Source organism: Lepisosteus platostomus, unplaced genomic scaffold (assembly GCF_059453375.1).
Source record: "Lepisosteus platostomus isolate fLepPlt1 unplaced genomic scaffold, fLepPlt1.hap1 Scaffold_59_H1, whole genome shotgun sequence".
In the NCBI taxonomy this organism is placed as follows: Eukaryota; Metazoa; Chordata; class Actinopteri; order Semionotiformes; family Lepisosteidae; genus Lepisosteus; species Lepisosteus platostomus.
The window spans coordinates 154,931-171,994 of NW_028291675.1; the positions used below are offsets into that span (position 1 = coordinate 154,931).

Here is a 17,064-nt window from a genome sequence, read left to right on the forward strand (position 1 = left end):
TCAATTGCAATGAAAAAACATGCAGAACAGAACTGGAGAGCAGCTGAATTTGTGCTCAGTAGGGTGGGGAGGACTCAGCATTCCTATTGTTCTAATTGGCATGAACTGCAGGGGATCTGAATCAGAACATGTCAGTTAGTTCGATCATTGCGTCAATATGTAGGCCACGTTAATACAGAATTATTACTTTGTCTGTCTCGTCTTTGTATATAGCTGAATGTCCCTGACAATTTCATGTTAGTTTTTAAGAACGACATTGGTGCTAATATATACATATATAGCATATAAGGAACACGTAAAAGTTTAGTCCATGCTGAAAAGATAAGAAAACCGCCACAACGTTTAATCTTGGAATAAATCTTTACTTGTTGTTTTGCAGCCTACCCATTCTGACCTAACTCCTCCCTTGAAATTCCCTAACAGATAAGGGTACGTAACGGCTCATGCGATGCTCAGTTGCAATTTGACCCAAAACAAACAAGAACAGCAGCTGAGGGTTTGAGTTTGAACATGCACTGTATTAAAGCAGCTTTTATTTCCATTGATAAATGCTAGATATTCCTACAGAGATTCTCCAGGTGAGTAAGCGATTCCTGTTTCTGTTTCTATTTCTGTTTCATATATATATACAGTATATATATATACATGTTACATGTGTCTCTGCAATAGTACAAATGTGTTATACACTATCAGGGGCTGCTTTTTTGTGCACCTCATCTACAACAAGGGTTTTTTTTTTTCATTTATGTTTGTGGACCTTCACCATTTGAGGAAGTGAGTTAGATAAGAAAGTTACAGGTATGGTGAGCAATGACTGACAAAGGCACGTACTGCGTATTCCTTACAGAAGTGTAAGCAATTTGTTCTAAAAAACACCGGCTAAAGTCCAACATCGTTAGCAATCTTATTACTTAAACAGAATTAACATCAATAAACTGTAAGGTGCTGGTACATGCGAGTAGATTTGATCTTCTATTAAACAAAAATGCAATTACAGCTCTAAATAGGTCAACCTAGACTTCTGTAACAGATCTGTTCAGGTCATCGCTGTTCCTCTGACCTTGTGATTCTTTGGAATTTTAAAAGTGTATTTCGCTTGCCTTTCATGTGGTCTGTGTACAAGTCACTGTGGCGTATGCGGTCCTACACAGCCTTGCTATAGACGTGATGAGCCTCCGCTATGTTGCAATGGAGAACAGGTTCAGTACGGAGCTGCCGAGAAAATTCAGCTGGAAAGCTCGTTGCAGAAAAGCATCGGTATCTGTGTCCAGCGGCAAAGCGTCCTTCGTGGGTGCTGAAGAACCGATTTCACAGGCTGCGGGTCCAGGCGATTTAGAGTGTTAAAGGTCCCAGCGAAAACGAAACGGCGCTGGTCCTTTTACACGCACGCACGCAAACAAATGCAAAGGACGCCGTAGTCGGCAGGATTTGAACCTGCGCGGGGAGACCCCAACGGATTTCAAGTCCGTCACCTTAACCAATCGGGCACGACTACAGCGAACGCCGCGGCCGCTGCCTTCTTGCTACAATCGAACAGGGAGTGCGAGGCGGCGGCGGCAGCTGAGGCAACTTTTTTCAAGTTCGCTCTCCGTTTAAGAAACCTTTTACGCCATACGTGCAAGCACACACACACACACCTCAGAGGACTTAAGGGTGGCTTCAAGTTGGAATGATAAAATCTCCCCGTTCGGACATGAAAACAGAACGTTCTTAGACAGAAAGCAATCAACAACGGAGACATGTGGACGACGATTTTAGTCACTGCACTTTGAATAGCATTTTTACTCCAGTTACAGGAGATGCACCAATGGCCCTTGACCTACGCTCTTACCAATGCCTTGAACATTCAAACAAAACAGCCCTCAAGTCCTGCGGTTTAATATAACGCTGTTACGTGTCGAGGCAGTATTTGACTCTGTCCTACCGTTGAGACACGGGGCGTATATGGAAACGAACACATGCTACGGATCGTCTCTAATCGGTCCCTACAGCTGGAAGGCTCCTTGAAGCGTGCACCCCCATCATTCATCTTTGCGCATCTGTGAAAGGTAGACTCTTGAGCAATGTTTGAGCCAGCTCTAAGGCAACTAGTGCTATTGGACAGACACCTCTGGAAGATCCTAAGAGTCTCTTAACACCACTTCCAGCAGCAAGCTTAATTGTTCGCTGGAGGTCTCCCACCCAGGTACTGACCAGGCAAAGAATCACCAGTACATTGAATGAGGAAGTTAATCCTGAAATCCAATTACATATCTCAAGGTAAGACAAATCCATAAGAACATGTCTTAGTATTACTTCGTTTACATTAGTATGGCACTGAGTTGGAGCTCCTCTTTAAGCTGTGGTTTAGTTTTGCATTCATGTGTTTCTAGAGCAGTGATTTATGGGGGTGGGTGGGTCTTTCACAGAGGCTCAGGACAAATCCCCCGCCTGAAAGTCTAATGTGTGCGTTCAGACAGTCACAGGTCAAGAGCCAGGCAGGAGGACAATGGACAGAAGAGCCAACGAACTAAAAATAAAAGAACAGATACGAAAAAGCCACCATCTTTTTCTTTTTGACATTTTCCGACTTTCATGCAAGCCAGGACAAAGTTGCTCAGAGCTACTTGTGGATTCAAATACTCTATCGAGTGCTTTGATGAGTTTTTGCAATTTGATTGTCGTCCTGTCAGCCTGTTTCTGTTTTTTTTTTTCAATCTAGGGATGGAAAGTATGAGGGAAATGATGGAGCAATCAATAACCGCTCCGGAAAAATGGCAGAAAGAAATGGTCCGTCACTAAGGACATTTGTGAAGCAGAGGAGTGACATCACCACAAAGGCGACACATTCTGCTGATGGTTTTGGTGAATAATGATTGAGGCGCGTTAAGAGAAAGGCAGCTGTGTCAGCATGCGTAGGCTGCAAAGGATCAAGCAAAGGTTTACTCCATGCTGAAAAGAGAAGAAAAGAAGCACAACGTTTCGACTGTGGAGCCTTCTGCGCCATCTTCTTTAGCGGTGATGATGTTAACATTGGAAAAACTGAGACATGCGTCCCTGGGTGGGCTTGAACCCCCAACCTGTCGGTTAACAGCCTAACGCGCTAACCGATTGCGCCACAGAGACTGACGGCCGCTTATACTCCCTACATTTGCAGGTTTATGGTCAAAGAAAACAATCACTTGCGCTTCTTGCAGCCGGCAATCTTTTTCCACTGACAACCAAGAAATGGATTTCATCTTTCACAAGCTGTATGGATTTCTTCAAAAACAAGTTATTCCAGAAAGGAAATGAATTCTTGCATTAAACTGAACCAAGCTGTACATGTTTGTCTGAAATGAGACATTCGGCACAACAAGACACGGAGAGAGGCACCGCTGGTATTCAGACCCAGGATCGCCTGCTGACTAGGTGGGCACTTTAAGCCACTAGGGAACAGCGCCAGCGGAGCACCGCGCTTTTACAGACACTTGGACACATCTGCGTTCGGTGTGCACTTAACCTGCTCTCTGAGCCCGTTGCCTCCGTCCCATTTAATAGCAGAACTGACGCCAAGAGAAATGATGAGAAATGGCATTTATCGGGCACTTTTCATGTCCAAGGAGCTCAATGCCCTTGACACCTCCCCAAGGCGACAGAGCTGTGCATTCTTTGGCGACACCATTTTTTCTTTTGTTTAATTTCTATACTTATTGATAGAATAAAAACGATATGTCATGTACTGTAAGGGAAATGTCTCTTTTCATGGGGAAAGCTAGCACCAGCAAATGTTGTGTTTAGAAGAAGTGATTTAACATGACACGTGACCTAATTTACCGGAGCAAAAGCTCACCCAGCAAGCCCTGCTTTACTTCTACAGGAGAGAAGTACTGTAGAGTCTGCAAGATGTTCAGCTGGGTAGCTACGTCAGCATGCCTCGGCTGCAAAGGAACAAGTAATAGGTTTATTGCATGCTGAAAAGAGAAGAACGGAAACACAGCGTTTCGACTGTGAGGTCTTCTCACACCTGAAGAAGTCTCACACCTGTAAAAGGCTCCATGGTTTTCTTTCTTCTCTTTTCAACATGGAATACACCTATTGTCTGCAAGATGTGACAATTTCATGGTGTTTTGGAAGAAAACCTTTTTTCTTTGAATTCAAAATCAATCGGAATTTCAGCACGACACATCAACACTTTTTCAATTTTAAGGAGATGATATTTTAAACCTGATAAAAATAGTAGGAAACACAAGTTTCTTGCTGTGAAAATTGCATGCAGAACAGAACTGGAGAGCAGCTGAATTTGTGCTCAGTAGGGTGGGGAGGACTCAGCATTGCTATTGTTCTAATTATTATGAACTGCAGGGGATCTGAATCAGAACATGTCAGTTAGTTTGATCATTGCGTCAATATGTAGGCCACGTTAATATAGAATTATTACTTTGTCTGTCTCTTCTTTGTATATAGCTGAATGTCCCTGACAATTTCATGTTGCCTGCGATGTGTCCCCTCTCCCCACAGCAGTGGCAGATGACCAGCCGTCGTCGCTCCCCCAACATCGTCGCGCTGGGCGTCTCCTCCTCCCCATCTGATTCCCCGTGCGCCCCTCCGTTGGTGCCCACCGGTCTCCTCGAATACGGCAACAGTGTGCTCAGCCAGAGCCAGGGCCTGCTCCAAGGGGACCAGTGCGGCCAGCATCACGTGGCACTGCACCTCAGTCGGCGCCGGGGCCAGGAACGCCTGGAGCGCTATTTCCCGGTGGGCCTCCTCCGGAAGAGTAGGGTAACCCTGGCGGGCTAAGTAGGCCACGTCTGCGGCTGTTACCTTCACTGTTACCTGGATACCTCTTTATCTAGAACTCACTCTTCCCCCTGCCTGTCTGGCTTCTTTTAATCCTTCTGTGCCCGGATTGCAGCGGGTAAGATATTTTTCCAAGAAAAAAAGAGAAATTAAAAAAAGAGAAATTTCACCAGAGCCCCTGCTCATGTCTAATTTTTAGTTTAGAAGGATTCAAGCAGGATTTTGGATGAAAGGCAGCGACCTTAATCAAGCCCAAATCATAATTGAACCCATTCAGAGCCTACATTACATTTTAGTGTTTCATTCTGAGCAGAATGCCCTCACACCTGAAGAAGGCTTGCGTTTTCTTCTCTTTTAAGCATGTGTACAATGCTGTAATACAATTTAAAATAATTAAAAGTTTAAAAAGTATCAACTAAACTCCATTAATATCGAGTGTCTTTTATACAGCTTTTATACAGCTTTTAAGTATAGATTACACTTTTCTAAAATGTATTTAAAAAATAAAAACGATTACTAATCTAATCTTTCCACGTTTGATCCCAAAATCCCAAGAAAAATTAATCTAAACTAGGAGAAAGCTATGCTGAAAGTTTATTAATATACTTAGAAGACAAAGATAACAATTTATGTTGCATTTGTCTGATTGTGAATCAAAAAATACATTTAATTAACTGCTCTCAGTGACAGCTGACAATCCTCCATACACTCAAGTGAAAAATTAGTAATGCCAATGTAAACGTGGTATTTACAATTTGTTGATAATAGAAATGTTAAGTTCTCTAAAGCTTTTTGAGGCAGCAAAAGATTTGAACACCCTATATTGTAATGAGCTGCTGAGCTGAGAATGGGTTATGTTCCTGCTGTCAGAGGGGGTGGAAAGTGCCCGCGGTTATTTAATTAGTATTACAATTCACACTGATTCCCTTGAAAAGGTATGGACATAAGAATATTCGTGCGTGGTCAAAAAATGGCATTAAGCACTTAAAATTAATATGGTTAATAAGAGTAAACTGGAACATGCTGTACAAGATCGGCTAAACTGGGATCTATCGCTTACGCCTGAAATTGGAGCTGCTGTCGCAGTGAATAGCGACTAATAAGTCTGTCTTTCTGTGGGGGGAAGGGAATCTGATCTGATCTGCAAACCTCCAACAGAGCTGTTCAACTGGTTTTTGTCGGGCACATCAAGTGTCAGGTGTAAGCGATAAATATATTTAGCTGAAAAGCTGTACAACGCAAGACATTTCAGTATTCTAGGTTTCGTGAAAAAGCACATTGTGCTGCTGTAATACAGTTTAAAATAATTAAAAGTCTAAACAGTATCAGCTTATGTATGGGTTGTATTTTAAAAAAAGTCAAAAACCGCACTCAAAATGCAATTTAGCGCTTTCTGGCAAGAGGAGACACCCAAATTAATAATGTAACATGCTACTGTTTGTGCATGGATATAGTTATAATGCTATTTCCTTAGACACGTGATTCCATGTTTTATTTTGAATCCCCGGCGGAACCGGGCATCCATAAGAATCAAGTACTGTAACAGGTTTATTCTATGCTGAAAAAAAAAGAAGAAAGAAAACACATTCCATAAGAATCAGCGCCTTTATATAGCGCCTTTAAAGGTGGCTTCTCAAAACGCTTTACAGGATAAAAACAACAATAACAACAACAACAACAACAATATTGTGTTTCATTGCACTTTGACAGATTGTCTTTAAATCAACTGTTGATTTAAAGTTTGACAGTAAATGTTTATATTGTAACGCATACAGCCTCCATTTCTTATTAAAAATGTAGCCTAAGAGGGGGGGTCTGCTCTCACAATCCTCCATATACTCAAGTGAAAAATTAATAATGCCAATGTAAACATCGTATTTACAATTTGTTGATAATAAAAATGTTAAGTTTTTTAAAGCTTTGTGATAGTTTACCCAGTTTACCCATTGTTATTAAAAATGACTTGGATTCGAACATGTTGTGATATTTAGAAATATAAAAGTCAATTAATTGTCAATTTCCATATTTATGTCTTTATTTAGCGGTTTCATTAGTGACAAAGGCTAAACTTTCTTGGAAAAATGTCTTTGCTGTCTTGCTGATACATTAAGCTTTCTAAACTCAGCCACAAAGTCATGTGACTGATTTTTCGCCCTGTTTCGTTGGTTAAACGCAATGATCACAAGCACCACCATGGTAACTGGGACATGTAGTTTTTAATTCAGATTGAATTATAACTGTACGTACTGTAGCGGCGAGGCTTATTAATAAGACAGAATTAAGTGTTGCTGTGCTTTCCCAAATGAGGCCCCATCTCCCTCTTCATCTCTGTGGTGCAGTCACAGAGAAGCTATTCATGCAGACTGATTTAAAGATGTTTTCTTTTGATAAGGTACAGCTCCCAAATGGGGATGCACTTAGCTAAGCCTGGCTATCATGATCAATGGTCATCCATTGGCGCCTAAAGGTCTGCAAGATTCCAAGAGAGAGCCTCATCCAAGTGGTCTACAACCCCAAGGTCAGCATCACCAGAGCACCGTCGCAAGCTGAACAGCAAAGCCTGGCATAGAGCCAGAGAGCGCGGATTAGACAGCAACAAGCCTGCAACTGCTTCTTTGTGCCCGCAGGAGATCTGAATCCCCAGAGATTGGATGAGTATTCAACTTCACTGCATGACAGCTCGAGAATTCAATTGTTATCCCAACCATTTGATATCAATTTAATTCCTAAGAGTTATGTACTTGTTTTGAGTATCTAGTGTAGAAGTTATAACCAAGTTCATTTACGAAACGGTCTAAATGAATGATATACTGAACGTATGTCCTCTTGATATATGTAACTCTTTGTAACTGACTGAATATATACCTTTTGTATTCTGATAACCCTCTCGATAAGATCTGTTAGGTTTACATGCATATTCTATGTATTAATAAATGTATCCTCATGTATTAGTACCTGTGTGTGTGCGTTGTTTGAGTTATATCGCAAGGTTGGATTCTAAAGCCATTAAAAGAATCATTTTGTGATTTACTGCTACAATGAATAATTGTCCCAGTAAATCCCAAATCCTACAGAACTAGTGCCTTCAGAGAGCACACTACAGATGTTACCTATTTATCGTTGAACAGGATGTATGTGATGTGGCGACTAGGTTCAATTTTGTATCCTCTTTAAAAGATTAAGGACTGGGGTGAGTGTGATTTACCACCCTTTCAGCTAAGAACCCGACGTGCGGACCGTTTAAGCTGCATAGACTCGGTCGTTTAACTCTTCTCCATTAGCAGGGTTAAGGTTAAAGAAAAAAACATTGCTGACTTCTTTTTTTTTTTTGCCAGCCGCGAGCGCAGATTAGCAAGATTTGTATTTCATGTTTTGCAAGTTGCATCCATTTTAAGAAAAACAAGTCGCGTTAAAGACAGGAAATGAATGCTTGCATTTAATTAAGTCTAGCCGTAGGCGGTTGTCCATAATGACCAGTTCTGTTCGAGAAGAACAAAAAAGGCACAGCTGGGATTCAGAGCCAGGGTCTCCTGTTTACTAGGCAGGCGCTTTAAGCAACTAAGCCACGGCGCCCCAGGAGCGCTGTCCTTTTGCAGCCACTTGGAAACACCACTCAGACACATCTGCATTCGGTGTGTGCTCCGCCGGCTCGCTGAGCAAGTTGCCACCTTTACATACAATAGCAACATCAACACCAAGAGAAAGGGTGACAAATGGCTTTTATCTGGAACTTTTCATGTCCAAGGAGCTCAATGTGCTTTCTGTGTACAACAGGGCCACTGAACTGCACACTGGCCACTGAACCACAGCAGTGGCTTGCTGGCTTGACATCTCCCAAGGAAAATGTTGAAATCGCATGTGGAACAGGAAAATGACCCTCGAGTACGAGGGAAAAAAAAGAAAAAGATCATCTGGAGCGCGCCAACCCATGTCCGGACAGCCCACTTTTGTCGACGAGGTGGCCGAGTGGTTAAGGCGATGGACTGCTAATCCATTGTGCTCTGCACGCATGGGTTCAAATCCCATCCCAGCTCCAGCGAAGCCCCTTTGGGTGTTATGTCATCAAAAAGTAGAACAGCGAATCTCCCTTTGATCAAAAGTGCAACAGAACTGTTTTCCGTGGAGTAGGTTTCAGACCCGTAGACCTGTTTTATTTGTAGGGCAGGGCACATTCCCAAATGCGAATCTCCTGTTTTAGAAATGCTTTGGGCGGCGTGAAGTGAAAATAAGAAATGGGCTCCAGGTGCACATGGAAGCAATCAAGTGTTTCATCCGAGCTGTTTCAAAGACTGCCCAAGAGCTTTCCTTTCACAGAGGCGCAACGATTAATGATGGGGGTGCACCCTTCAATGCGCCTAACGACTCTAGGGAGTGATTGAGACGATTCGTAGCGTGTGCTCATTTCCCTCTATTCCCCGTGTTGCAGTGGTAGGATGACGTAAATTACTGCTTCGACACGTAATGGCATTATAATCAAGTGCAGGAGCTGAGGGCTTTTGTTTTGTTTCGTTTTCCATGGCGTTCGTAAGCGCGCAAATCAAAGGAAATTCCTGCGTCTAATAGGAATGTAAATGCTTTTGAAAGTGCAGTGTGGTGCAGCTTGTAAAATCCTTGTCCACATTTGTGGTTTGTTGATGTTTTTTCTGTCTGCCAAAGTTGCATTTTGACATCCGGACGGGGAGACTTTAGCATTTGAACGTGAAGCCAGCCTTAAACCCTCTGAGGCGTGTCTGTCTGCCGGCACGTATTTTGTGAAAGGTATTTTGTTTTTTTAACGGAGAGTGACTTTGAAAAAGTTTCCGCAGCCACCTCGCACTCCGTGTTAGATTATAGGAGGAATGCGGCGGCGGCGAGCTCGCTGTAGTCGTGGCCGAGTGGTTAAGGCGATGGACTCGAAATCCGTTGGGGACTCCCTGCGCAGGTTCGAATCCTGCCGACTACGGCGTCTGCCGCATGTCGCCTTGTGCCTGCGCGACAAAGGCGAAGGGCCGCTTCTCCTTTCCTGGTACTATAGAAATGCTAAATCGCTTGGCCCCGCTGCCATGGAAATCAATTCTTCAGATAACCACACATTTTGCGTTCGCACCTCTGGTGCTCTACTTATGCCTTTGAAAACCTAATGAATAAAGCTGAAAGAACCGACATGATATGTAGGTGCTCGTAAAGCACGCAGTAAAGAACTGTTAACAGCAAGGGTTTCAGTGGGTTAACTGAGGAGAAGGCGTGATCGCTAATTGTTGACTTTTTATTTGGTGTTAGAAACACTCTTACTGTGCATGACGTGCAACAAATGTAGCCACAGAAATTGCATCACGCTTTCATGACGTTAGGATTTGTTTGTGCAACATCCGAGAAGAGTACTTGTGGCTTGAATGTGAACTGTACGTGCCCGCCCCCTTTCCTCTGTAGTGCATGAGTTCCTCCCGGCATGCCCTTCGTCATTGTTCTGTCATCTTGTATTTAAAGGGTTGTATTTCTGCTGCTGAAAATAAGCAACGGTTTTCTCACAACGCCCTTTGTTCCCGACGGAGCCCTTGTCTGTCATGAAATTCTTCAAAACCTCAAGCTAGAAGAAGAAGAAGACGACAAATATGAAGCGTTACAGCAACGACATGCCATGAGACGATCGATAACGATTTCCATAGGATCCCCGCGGTTGCCTGGCAACCGTCAGCTTTGCGCAGTGGCAGTATCGTAGCCTGTGAGGTTTAGCCAAGGCGCGATTCTTGCTAGTTGAAAACTTTTCCCAATACCCCGCTTCCACCGGTTTGCAATACAATCGGCGAAAGCAATTTTTGACAGTCTCGTCAGAGACTGAGCAAGGTGTTTAAAGACAGATTTTGTCATGGTGACATCATGGTAGAAAAAAACGAGCTTGTTACGTCTCAACAGAAACGCTCTTTAGCTCTTTCAGCGTTATGCAGAGAACAGCGTCTGTCGAGATCACTTTTGAGTCAGTGCGAAACGCCGTGTGCTGTCAGTTTGATTTCATATTGCTCGTAGCGGCCCCCGGCTTATGTCTGTCAAACGTTAGGTTGCGCTTTTTCATGCTGCATCGTCGGCATGAGTGGAGCTTTTTAAACGTCTGTACTTACTGCGCCCCCTAAGAAATCGTTTGTCCCCGTTCAAAAGAGATTGTGCGATGTCCTGCAGCGTTCGCAAAGCAAACCTTTGACAGTTTGAAAAGAGTGTTTCGGCTCGGGAAACATCATGACCAGTGTCCTGCATGTTTTCTGTGTATAGCTGTCTTTTAAAGCATACAGAATTCATTCGAAATCATTGATTTCTCCAATTAACAAGGGTCCCTCTTTTAACCTGCGAGAAGCATTCTTTCAATGTAACAGATTTACTCCGGGGAAAGGATTCAGAGTCCGAAGTGCGGACTGATGGCGCACAGAGGGTCCATATACTGTGGATCCCTCAGTGATCTTCCGCGTATTCAAACCGCCAGCGTGTGACTCCCCTGTCCCCGTGACCTCATTGCTCTGCTCTGTCCTCTGTGCAGCCGAGCCCGACTCACGGTTTAAGTGAAAAAAAATATGCCCTCAACGTGAGATTTACTCTGGAGCGAGGATAGATGTTACCTTTTTATCATTGAACAGGATGTATGTGATGTGGTGACTAGGTTCAATTTTGTATCCTCTTTAAAAGATAAAGGACTGGGTTGAGCGTGATTTACCAACCTTTCAGCAAAGTACCCGACGTGCGCACCGTTTAAGCTGCCTAGACTCGGCCGTTTAACTCTTCTCCATTAGCAGGGTTAAGGTTAAAGAAAAAAAAACATTGCTGACTTCTTTTTTTTTTGCCAGCCGCTAGCGCTGATTAGCAAGGTTTGTATTTCATGTTTTGCAAGTTGCATCCATTTTATGAAAAAAAAGTCGCGTTAAAGACAGGAAATGAATACTTGCATTTAATTAAGTCTAGCCGTAGGCGGTTGTCCATAATGACCCGTTCTGTTCGAGAAGACGGAACAAAAAAGGCACCACTGGGATTCAGACCCAGGGTCTCCTGTTTACTAGACAAGTGCTTTAACCAACTAAGCCACGGCACCCTGGGAGCACTGTCCTTTTGCAGCCACTTGGACACACCACTCAGACACATCTGCATTCGGTGTGTGCTCCGCCTGCTCGCGGAGCAAGTTGCCACCTTTACATACAATAGCAACATCGACACCAAGAGAAAGGATGACAAATGGCTTTTATCTGGAACTTTTCATGTCCAAGGAGCTCAATGTGCTTTCTGTGTACAACAGGGCCACTGAACTGCACACTGGCCACTGAACCACAGCAGTGGCTTGCTGGCTTGACATCTCCCAAGGAAAATGTTGAAATCGCATGTGGAACAGGAAAATGACCCTCGAGTACGAGGGAAAAAAAAGAAAAAGATCATCTGGAGTGCACCAAGCCATGTCCGGACAACCTAGCTTCCTCGACGAGGTGGCCGAGTGGTTAAGGAGATGGACTGCTGATCCATTGTGCTCTGCACGCATTGGTTCGAATCCCTTTCTTGTCGCTCTCCATGTTTGACGTTGGCCATCCTGTTGTTTGCTCCGGTTCTAGAGCCGTACATTTTCTAGCGGTGGCTGAACATGGTATAATAGGCTAACGTTGGTATCGAGCAGTGACAGTATTTACGTGCCGCTGCTGCCAAGTGGCTCTGGGTTGAGACCGCGTTTTCACTTACTTGCAACGCAAACGGAGAAAGCGATTTTTGACAGTCTCTCGAGAGACTGCGCTAGGTGTTTAGGGATAGACTTTGTCAGTTCCCCCTGGGATGATGGCCTCTCAAATAGTTTGTGATTCCCCTAGACGTTTATACAGTAGAAGCCTGCTTCGTGGCTTAAATCCAAGCTAAGGAAACGAGTTAGAGGTCTGATGCAGAACTGCGAATTCGATGAACGGGAACACTACAGTACATTGCACTGTATGTGTGAGGAAAGCTGCCCCCTTCAGTCCCTTGTCGACCGAACAGAGGACTGTAAAGGATACTGCCAAGAAACTTAAGGATGCTGGTTGGAATCCAGCTCCAAAGAAGCCCCTTTGGGTGTTATGTCATCAAAAAGTAAGAACAGCGAATCTCCCTTTGATCAAAAGTGCAACAGAGCTGTTTTCCGTGGAGCAGGTTTCAGACCCGTAGACCTGTTTTATTTGTAGGGCAGGGCGCATTCCCAAACGCGAATCTCCTGTTTTAGAAGTGCTTTGGGCGGTGTAGCGGCGATGCTTATTAATAAGAAAGAATTAAGTGTTTCTGAGCTTTCCCAAATTAGGCCTTATCTCTCTGTTCATCTCTGTGGTGCAGCCACAGAGAAACTATTCATGCAGGCTGATTTAAGGTTTCCCTTGATAAGGGACAGCTCCCAAAGGGGGATGCACTTAGCTAAGCCTGGCTATCATGATCAATGGTCATCCATTGGTGCCTATCTGTCTAGGGAGTGCCAGATGGACATCTGGACTGCATTCCTAAGTGTCAGGAGTAAGTGACTCATATCTCACCTTGATCAACCAATCAGGGACTGGTAGGGCCGAGTAACCCACGTGGGACTCTGATGCCCATGGAACTTTCAGCCAATCAACGAGCTGAAGTTCCTCCAGGTAAAAACAGGCAACACAGAGAGCCTGAGAGATTCAGTGGGAATTCAGTAGAGAATTCTGTGGAGTTTTCTAAAGGGAATTCAAAGGAGAATTCCAGGGCAGGACAGCCCAGGAGCAGAAGGCTCTCAAGGGCAGGACATTCTCACAGCGCGCCTCCTGACCATCCTGAGACTCAGCCCGGACAACCACGGAACGGCCAGTGTGTCCGAGTGCCAGAACTTTCCTTTGTTCTAAGGGTCTAGAGCGGAGGTTGCCAGAGAATAACCAGAGGATCCACCCGAGGTTAGCACCAGCAGCAGGCCTCGAGAACAGGTCGGAACTGTGGACAGTTGAATCACTATTCAGAACTAGCTCTTCATCAGGAACGAACCGGTCTTCTTCTTGACTTGCTGGGACCCACAGTCATCTTTTCTCCTGTGCACAAACTTTGCTAGTTAAAGCCAACACTAACTAGCCGGTCAGTGAGCATCAGCAGCGCACCGTCGCAACCCGCACAGCACAGCCTGGCACCTAGACAGAGAGCGTGGATTGGACAACAACAAGCCTGCAACTGTTTCTTTGTGCCCGCAGGAGATCTGAATCCCCAGAGATTGGATGAGTATTCAACTTCACTGCATTACTGCTCGAGAATTCAATTGTTATCCCAACCAGTTGATATCAATTTAATTCCTAAGAGTTATGTACTTGTTTTCAGTATCTAATGTAGAAGTTATAACCAGGTTCATTTATGAAATGGTCTAAATGAATGATATACTGAACGTATGTCCTCTTGATATGTGTAACACTTTGTAACTGACTGAATATATACCTTTTGTATTCTGATAACCCTCTCGATAAGATCTGTTCGTTTTACATGCATATTCTATGTATTGTAACGCCCTCGCCTGGTGGTGAGGAGGAAGCGCCCCCAGGCACTCGTAGTACCGCTGGGCATGCTGGGAGTGGTAGCCGGAGTGCGGCCTAAGCGAGAGAAGCTCGCCCCACACCCAAAGTCTGTCAAGGCCCTGTGCATCCTGTGGGAGGCCTTGGAGGTAAAGGACGGGGTGCTGTGCCGGGGGTGGCGGGTACCCTCCAGTGGCGAGGTACGGTGGCAGCTGATGTTGCCTTGGTCGCTCCGCGGGGCGGTGCTCCGAGCAGTGCATGGCCAGCCGGGCGTGGGGCACTTCGGCGGTAAAAATACCCTGCAGCGCCTCCGAGGCCATTTTTATTGGGGTCTTTGCCACCGGGACGTGGAGCGGTACTGCCGAACGTGTGCAGTGTGCGTGGCGCAGAAGGGTCCCCCCGAGCGGTCTCGGGCCCCCCTCCAACAACACCAGGCGGGGGCTCCTATGGAGCGGGTGTGGGTGGACGTTTTGGGCCCGTTTCCGCGCACCGAGGCCGGGAACCTCTACGTCTTGGTGGCCATGGATTATTTTATGAAGTGGCTGGAGGCCTTCGCCCTACCGGACTAGAGTGCCCCCATGGTGGCCGATGCACTGCTGGAGGGGATGTTTGCCAGGCTGGGGGTGCCGGAGGAGTTACATAGTGACCAGGGGCGTAACGTCGAGTCCCAGGTCTTCGCCAGAGTGTGCCAGCGCCTGGGGATCACAAGACGCGGACCACACCGCTGCATCCCCAGAGCAACGGGTTGGTGGAGCGTTTTAATCGTACCCTCACCACCCAGCTGGCCACCCTGGTGTCCCGGCACCAACGGGACTGGGACCGCCACCTCCCCTTTGCGCTCTGGGCGTATCGGACCGCGGTCCAGGAATCCACCGGGTGCACCCCGGCCTCGCTCATGCTGGGCCGGGAAATGTGAACCCCGGTGGACCTGGTCTCCGGCCCGCTGCCCGGAGACGGGTCGGCACCGCTGGCTGGACCGGACTACGAGTGGGACCTGCGGCAGCGGATGCAGCAGGTGCACAGCTTTGCACGGACCCACTTGACACAGGCGGGGGTCCGGTAGAAGCGGCACTACGACCTGCGCTGCAGGGGGCCTGCCTTCCAGCCCGGGGACTCGGTTTGGGTGTACAACCCGTGCCGCCGCAAATGCCTCAGCCCTAAGCTGGCGCCATCATGGGAGGGGCCCGCTGAGGTACTCTGGGTGGTGGGCGAGGTCTGCTACCATGTCCGGTTGCAAACACGGGGGAGAGTGGTGGTCCTGCACCGAGACCGCCTGGCCCCCTACCGACCCGGGAGGAGGAGCCGTGTGGGGAGGCTCTAGAGGACCAGCCGGGGCTGGAGCCGGCCGATAGTGGGGCATCCGTGGGTCGCCAGCCGTCACCGTGGCGCAGCGGCTGCTCACGCAGGGTTCCACAGCAGTTAGCCGAGTACGAGTACAGCCTGAGGGGGGTTTTCGACGTCGGCGAGACGCCAGACGCTTCAGGTTTTTAAGGAGTAAGAGTGCAGGGGGTCTAAACCTGCAATCCAGTGTGTTGAAGTATTTCACAACACTACCCCTAGCACATCTGGAAATAAATCCTCATAATGATTATTGCCCTGGGCATGTACCAAAAAATCACTGAGCATATATATATATATATCACTGTGTTGAAGCTAGAGACACAGAATAAGTGCAAACACATCCTAAATACAGTGTTCCTGCACCTGTGACCTCATCCAGAATGTATCATTTTTTGAAAGGGATTGCTGTCAGAATGCACAACTGAATCCCAAACAGAATCTCTAGTCAAATATGATCATTTGTGAAACAGGCAAATGAGTCTCTCAGGTGCCCATTGCTCATTTTCAGACACAATTATGCAATACTTTCACATGCAATACACATGAACATGCAATACTTTTCAGCTGCATTTTGACATCCGGACGGGGAGACTTTATCATTTGAACGTGAAGCCAGCCTTAAACCCTCTGAGGCGTGTCTGTCTGCCGGCACGTATTTTGTCAAAGGTATTTATTTTTTTTAACGGAGAGCGACTTTGAAAAGGTTTCCGCAGCCACGTCGCACGCCGTGTTAGATTAAAGGAGGAATGCGGCGATGGCGAACTCGCTGTAGTCGTGGCCGAGTGGTTAAGGCGATGGACTCTAAATCCATTGGGGACTCCCTGCGCAGGTTCGAATCCTGCCGACTACGGCATCTGCCGCACGTCTCCTTGTGCCTGCGCGGCAAAGGCGAAGTGCTGCTTCTCCTTTCCTGCTACTATAAAAACGCTGAATTGCTTGGCCCCGCTGCCATGGAAATGAGTTCTTCAGATAACCACACATCTTGCGTTCGCACCTCTGGTGTTCTACTTATGCCTTTGAAAACGTAAAGAATAAAACTGAAAGAACCGACACAATATGTAGGTGCTCGTAAAGCACGCATTAAAGAACTGTTAACAGCAAGGGTTTCAGTGGGTTAACTGAGGAGAAGGCGTGATCGCTAATTGTTGACTTTTTATTTGGTGTTAGAAACACTCTTACTGTGCATGATGTGCAACAAATGTAGCCACAGAAATTGCATCACGCTTTCATGTATGCTATTGCAGACACCAACGTTGCCTAGATATAAAACCGAAATAGCCGTGGGTTTGCTTGCTGGTCTGAAGGATCTCTCTTCGAATCTCTATCATTTGTCAATTGAAGTAAAAGGTGCTGCAATCTGATACGTTCAGAATCAAACCCGCAGCTGTTGTTCGACTTTATTTCTTGACTAATTACAACTGAGTGTCGCATGAGCAGTTACGTAAACTTGTCTGATATATTTGAACACAAATGCCGTTCTTCAATTAAAACT

At 45.9% G+C, this 17,064-nt stretch overlaps 3 non-coding genes across 3 annotated transcripts; 2 read left to right on the forward strand and 1 right to left on the reverse strand.

Annotated features, from left to right (window-relative positions):
- Positions 1–1,413: 1,413 nt before the first annotated feature.
- Positions 1,414–1,495, reverse strand: trnas-uga (transfer RNA serine (anticodon UGA)). Its single transcript has one exon. It is a non-coding gene; the product is annotated as a tRNA-Ser (tRNA).
- Positions 1,496–9,618: 8,123 nt separating this feature from the next.
- Positions 9,619–9,700, forward strand: trnas-cga (transfer RNA serine (anticodon CGA)). The gene has a single exon. It is a non-coding gene; the product is annotated as a tRNA-Ser (tRNA).
- Positions 9,701–10,430: 730 nt separating this feature from the next.
- Positions 10,431–10,572, forward strand: LOC148632769 (U4 spliceosomal RNA). The gene has a single exon (XR_015934180.1). It is a non-coding gene; the product is annotated as a U4 spliceosomal RNA (small nuclear RNA).
- Positions 10,573–17,064: the final 6,492 nt, after the last annotated feature.